Source organism: Taudactylus pleione, unplaced genomic scaffold, assembly GCF_031769625.1.
Source record: "Taudactylus pleione unplaced genomic scaffold, aTauple2 ptg000617l, whole genome shotgun sequence".
Classification (NCBI taxonomy): Eukaryota; Metazoa; Chordata; class Amphibia; order Anura; family Myobatrachidae; genus Taudactylus; species Taudactylus pleione.
This window is the reverse complement of record NW_028285019.1, coordinates 395,129-402,748: the sequence shown is the minus strand read 5'-3', so window position 1 is coordinate 402,748 and position 7,620 is coordinate 395,129.

The following is a 7,620-nucleotide window of genomic DNA, read 5'->3' as shown; positions in this document are numbered from 1 at the left end:
ACAGCAGCACAGCACAACACAACCAGCCCCTATGGACTTTGAAGTAGTGGACAACAGCAGCACAGCGCAGCACAGCGCAGCACAGCACACCACAACACTACTCTGCACTACTCTACACTACACTACACAGCCCAGCCAGAGCTAACTCCCACCCTCCCTCTTCACTGTCCACAGCCGAGTGAGAAAATGGCACCGACGCGGGTACCTTATATAGGATCCAAAACCCGCGAGACTCGGAAGGCGGGATGATGACGTTTTGCCTCGATTTCAGATCCGAGTCAGGCGGGAAAAGTCGAGCCTGACTCGGATCGGACTCGGATCGGGGGGGCTCGGAGGGGTTCGGATTTCAGAAATCCGAAACCGCTCACCCCTAGTAGTAAACTGAGGCAAGGTCAGGTAGTTCTCCGGAGACTGAGATAAAGTAGATATAACATGAGGATACACTGGATCTGTACTTTAATATAGAGAGTGTAGTAATCTGAGACAAGGACAGGTAGTTCTCCGGAGACTGAGATAAAGTACATATAACATGAGGATACACTGGATCTGTACTTTAATATAGAGAGTGTAGTAATCTGAGACAAGGACAGGCAGTTCTCCGGAGACTGAGACAAAGTACATATAACATGAGGATACACTGGATCTGTACTGTAATATAGAGAGTGTAGTAATCTGAGGCAAGGACAGGTAGTTCTCCGGAGACTGAGATAAATTACATATAACATGAGGATACACTGGATCTGTACTGTAATATAGAGAGTGTAGTAATCTGAGGCAAGGACAGGCAGTTCTCCGGAGACTGAGACAAAGTACATATAACATGAGGATACACTGGATCTGTACTGTAATATAGAGAGTGTAGTAATCTGAGGCAAGGACAGGCAGTTCACCGGAGACTGAGACAAAGTACATATAACATGAGGATACACTGGATCTGTACTGTAATATAGAGAGTGTAGTAATCTGAGACAAGGACAGGTAGTTCTCCGTAGACTGAGATAAAGTACATATAACGTCTCAGGTAGTTCTCCGGAGACTGAGACAAAGTACATAGAACATGAGGATACACTGGATCTGTACTGTAATATAGAGAGTGTAGTAATCTGAGGCAAGGACAGGTAGTTCTCCGGAGACTGAGATATAGTACATATAACATGAGGATACACTGGATCTGTACTGTAATATAGAGAGTGTAGTAATCTGAGGCAAGGACAGGTAGTTCTCCGGAGACTGAGACAAAGTACATTTAACATGAGGATACACTGGATCTGTACTGTAATATAGAGAGTGTAGTAATCTGAGACAAGGACAGGTAGTTCTCCGGAGACTGAGACAAAGTACATATAACATGAGGATACACTGGATCTGTACTGTAATATAGAGAGTGTAGTAATCTGAGGCAAGGACAGGCAGTTCTCCGGAGACTGAGACAAAGAACATATAACATGAGGATACGCTGGATCTGTACTGTAATATAGAGAGTGTAGTAATCTGAGGCAAGGACAGGTAGTTCTCCGGAGACTGAGACAAAGTACATATAACATGAGGATACACTGGATCTGTACTGTAATATAGAGAGTGTAGTAATCTGAGGCAAGGACAGGCAGTTCTCCGGAACCTGAGACAAAGTACATATAACATGAGGATACACTGGATCTGTACTGTAATATAGAGAGTGTAGTAATCTGAGGCAAGGACAGGTAGTTCTCCGGAGACTGAGATAAAGTACATATAACATGAGGATACACTGGATCTGTACTTTAATATAGAGAGTGTAGTAATCTGAGGCAAGGACAGGTAGTTCTCCGGAGACTGAGACAAAGTACATATAACATGAGGATACACTGGATCTGTACTGTAATATAGAGAGTGTAGTAATCTGAGGCAAGGACAGGTAGTTCTCCGGAGACTGAGACAAAGAACATATAACATGAGGATACGCTGGATCTGTACTGTAATATAGAGAGTGTAGTAATCTGAGGCAAGGACAGGTAGTTCTCCGGAGACTGAGACAAAGTACATATAACATGAGGATACACTGGATCTGTACTGTAATATAGAGAGTGTAGTAATCTGAGGCAAGGACAGGCAGTTCTCCGGAACCTGAGACAAAGTACATATAACATGAGGATACACTGGATCTGTACTGTAATATAGAGAGTGTAGTAATCTGAGACAAGGACAGGTAGTTCTCCGGAGACTAAGATAAAGTACATATAACATGAGGATACACTGGATCTGTACTGTAATATAGAGAGTGTAGTAATCTGAGACAAGGACAGGTAGTTCTCCGGAGACTGAGATAAAGTACATATAACATGAGGATACACTGGATCTGTACTGTAATATAGAGAGTGTAGTAATCTGAGGCAAGGACAGGCAGTTCTCCGGAGACTGAGACAAAGTACATATAACATGAGGATACACTGGATCTGTACTGTAATATAGAGAGTGTAGTAATCTGAGGCAAGGACAGGTAGTTCTCCGGAGACTGAGATAAATTACATATAACATGAGGATACACTGGATCTGTACTGTAATATAGAGAGTGTAGTAATCTGAGGCAAGGACAGGCAGTTCTCCGGAGACTGAGACAAAGTACATATAACATGAGGATACACTGGATCTGTACTGTAATATAGAGAGTGTAGTAATCTGAGGCAAGGACAGGCAGTTCACCGGAGACTGAGACAAAGTACATATAACATGAGGATACACTGGATCTGTACTGTAATATAGAGAGTGTAGTAATCTGAGACAAGGACAGGTAGTTCTCCGTAGACTGAGATAAAGTACATATAACGTCTCAGGTAGTTCTCCGGAGACTGAGACAAAGTACATAGAACATGAGGATACACTGGATCTGTACTGTAATATAGAGAGTGTAGTAATCTGAGGCAAGGACAGGTAGTTCTCCGGAGACTGAGATATAGTACATATAACATGAGGATACACTGGATCTGTACTGTAATATAGAGAGTGTAGTAATCTGAGGCAAGGACAGGTAGTTCTCCGGAGACTGAGACAAAGTACATTTAACATGAGGATACACTGGATCTGTACTGTAATATAGAGAGTGTAGTAATCTGAGACAAGGACAGGTAGTTCTCCGGAGACTGAGACAAAGTACATATAACATGAGGATACACTGGATCTGTACTGTAATATAGAGAGTGTAGTAATCTGAGGCAAGGACAGGCAGTTCTCCGGAACCTGAGACAAAGTACATATAACATGAGGATACACTGGATCTGTACTGTAATATAGAGAGTGTAGTAATCTGAGGCAAGGACAGGTAGTTCTCCGGACACTGAGACAAAGTACATATAACATGAGGATACACTGGATCTGTACTGTAATATAGAGAGTGTAATAATCTGAGGCAAGGACAAGTAGTTCTCCGGAGACTGAGATAAAGTACATATAACATGAGGATACGCTGGATCTGTACTGTAATATAGAGTGTAGTAATCTGAAGCAAGGACAGGTAGTTCTCCGGAGACTGAGACAAAGTACATATAACATGAGGATACACTGGATCTGTACTGTAATATAGAGAGTGTAGTAATCTGAGGCAAGGACAGGTAGTTCTCCGGAGACTGAGAAAAAGTACATATAACATGAGGATACACTGGATCTGTACTGTAATATAGAGAGTGTAGTAATCTGAGGCAAGGACAGGTAGTTCTCCGGAGACTGAGATAAAGTACATATAACATGAGGATACGCTGGATCTGTACTGTAATATAGAGTGTAGTAATCTGAAGCAAGGACAGGTAGTTCTCCGGAGACTGAGACAAAGTACATATAACATGAGGATACACTGGATCTGTACTGTAATATAGAGAGTGTAGTAATCTGAGGCAAGGACAGGTAGTTCTCCGGAGACTGAGACAAAGTACATATAACATGAGGATACACTGGATCTGTACTGTAATATAGAGAGTGTAGTAATCTGAGGCAAGGACAGGTAGTTCTCCGGAGACTGAGATATAGTACATATAACATGAGGATACACTGGATCTGTACTGTAATATAGAGAGTGTAGTAATCTGAGGCAAGGACAGGTAGTTCTCCGGAGACTGAGACAAAGTACATAGAACATGAGGATACACTGGATCTGTACTGTAATATAGAGAGTGTAGTAATCTGAGGCAAGGACAGGTAGATCTCTGGAGACTGAGACAAAGTACATATAACATGAGGATACACTGGATCTGTACTGTAATATAGAGAGTGTAGTAATCTGAGACAAGGACAGGTAGTTCTCCGGAGACTGAGACATAGTACATATAACATGAGGATACACTGGATCTGTACTGTAATATAGAGAGTGTAGTAATCTGAGGCAAGGACAGGTAGTTCTCCGGATACAGAGACAAAGTACATATAACATGAGGATACGCTGGATCTGTACTGTAATATAGAGAGTGTAGTAATCTGAGACAAGGACAGGTAGTTCTCCGGAGACTGAGACATTGTACATATAACATGAGGATACACTGGATCTGTACTGTAATATAGAGAGTGTAGTAATCTGAGGCAAGGACAGGTAGTTCTCCGGAGACTGAGACAAAGTACATAGAACATGAGGATACACTGGGTCTGTACTGTAATATAGAGAGTGTAGTAATCTGAGGCAAGGACAGGTAGTTCTCCGGAGACTGAGACATTGTACATATAACATGAGGATACACTGGATCTGTACTGTAATATAGAGAGTGTAGTAATCTGAGGCAAGGACAGGTAGTTCTCCGGAGACTGAGACAAAGTACATATAACATGAGGATACACTGGATCTGTACTGTAATATAGAGAGTGTAGTAATCTGAGACAAGGACAGGTAGTTCTCCGGAGACTGAGACAAAGTACATATAACATGAGGATACACTGGATCTGTACTGTAATATAGAGAGTGTAGTAATCTGAGGCAAGGACAGGTAGTTCTCCGGAGACTGAGATAAAGTACATATAACATGAGGATACACTGGATCTGTACTGTAATATAGAGAGTGTAGTAATCTGAGGCAAGGACAGGTAGTTCTCCGGAGACTGAGATAAAGTACATAGAACATGAGGATACACTGGATCTGTACTGTAATATAGAGAGTGTAGTAATCTGAGGCAAGGACAGGTAGTTCTCCGGAGACTGAGACAAAGTACATAGAACATGAGGATACACTGGATCTGTACTGTAATATAGAGAGTGTAGTAATCTGAGGCAAGGACAGGTAGTTCTCCGGAGACTGAGATATAGTACATATAACATGAGGATACACTGGATCTGTACTGTAATATAGAGAGTGTAGTAATCTGAGGCAAGGACAGGTAGTTCTCCGGAGACTGAGATAAAGTACATATAACATGAGGATACGCTGGATCTGTACTGTAATATAGAGAGTGTAGTAATCTGAGGCAAGGACAGGTAGTTCTCCGGAGACTGAGATAAAGTACATATAACATGAGGATACACTGGGTCTGTACTGTAATATAGAGAGTGTAGTAATCTGAGGCAAGGACAGGTAGTTCTCCGTAGACAGATCTCTTTTCCCTGTTAGATGATTTTATTGCAAACTATAATTTTCAGTAATATGATATAAGAGTACATAGAGTAGGTCCAAGCTTGCCAGTTATGAGCATTTTGCTGGTTATCAGAGCCTAAAGATTAATTTAGTCATTTGTTGATAAATGATTTAGTGATCAGTGGCATTATCCCGAGCGGGGCCTGGGGGTATAGAGCAGGGGTAACAACTGCACTCTCAGCTGAGGAAATATTGAAAACATTACCTATCTGAGAGGGGCACCAGTCAGTGCAGAGTACTCGGGACTGAGAATGAAGTAGCTGAGGAGGGGCAGGTGGATATAAGGTGGGTGGGTGAACCATGGCTGCCCACCACCCAGATGGTGCACATTGCTCACCTCTCCTTATAGGCCCTTGCAGCTTATTGCCGTGATGTACCATATGGCGGTCATTACAATGCTGTGATGTACTGTATGGCGGTCACTGCGATGCTGTGTGTACTGTATGGGGTCACTGTGATGCTGTGTGTACTGTATGGTGGACACTGTGATGCTGTGTGTACTGTATGGGATCACTGTGATGCTGTGTGTACTGTATGGCGGTCACTGCGATGCTGTGTGTACTGTATGGGGTCACTGTGATGCTGTGTGTACTGTATGACGGTCACTGTGATGCTGTGTGTACTGTATGACGGTCACTGTGATGCTGTGTGTACTGTATGGGGTCACTGTGATGCTGTGTGTATTGTATGGGGTCACTGTGATGCTGTGTGTACTGTATGATGGTCACTGTGATGCTGTGTGTACTATATGGTGGTCACTGCGATGCTGTGTGTACTGTATGGGGTCACTGTGATGCTGTGTGTACTGTATGGGGACACTGTGATGCTGTGTGTACTGTATGGTGGACACTGTGATGCTGTGTGTACTGTATGGGGTCACTGTGATGCTGTGTGTACTGTATGACGGTCACTGTGATGCTGTGTGTACTGTATGGGGTCACTGTGATGCTGTGTGTATTGTATGGGGTCACTGTGATGCTGTGTGTACTGTATGATGGTCACTGTGATGCTGTGTGTACTATATGGCGGTCACTGCGATGCTGTGTGTACTGTATGGGGTCACTGTGATGCTGTGTGTACTGTATGGGGTCACTGTGATGCTGTGTGTACTGTATGGTGGACACTGTGATGCTGTGTGTACTGTATGGGGTCACTGTGATGCTGTGTGTACTGTATGGCGGTCACTGCGATGCTGTGTGTACTGTATGACGGTCACTGTGATGCTGTGTGTACTGTATGATGGTCACTGTGATGCTGTGTGTACTATATGGCGGTCACTGCGATGCTGTGTGTACTGTATGGGGTCACTGTGATGCTGTGTGTACTGTATGATGGTCACTGGGATGCTGTGTGTACTGTATGGCGGTCACTGCGATGCTGTGTGTACTGTATGGGGTCACTGTGATGCTGTGTGTACTGTATGATGGTCACTGTCATGCTGTGTGTACTGTATGGGGTCACTGTGATGCTGTGTGTACTGTATGGGGTCACTGTGATGCTGTGTGTACTGTATGATGGTCACTGTCATGCTGTGTGTACTGTATGGGGTCACTGTGATGCTGTGTGTACTATATGGCGGTCATTACAATGTTGTGTGTACTGTATGGGGTCACTGTGATGCTGTGTGTACTGTATGGGGTCACTGCGATGCTGTGTGTACTGTATGATGGTCACTGTCATGCTGTGCGTACTGTATGGGGTCACTGTCATGCTGTGTGTACTGTATGGGGTCACTGTGATGCTGTGTGTACTGTATGGGGTCACTGCGATGCTGTGTGTACTGTGTGATGGTCACTGTCATGCTGTGTGTACTGTATGGCGGTCACTGCGATGCTGTGTGTACTGTATGATGGTCACTGTGATGCTGTGTGTACTATATGGCGGTCATTACAATGCTGTGATGTACTGTATGGCGGTCACTGCAATGCTGTGTGTACTGTATGGGGTCACTGTAATGCTGTGTGTACTGTATGATGGTCACTGTGATGCTGTGTGTACTGTATGGGGTCACTGTGATGCTGTGTGTACTGTATGGCGG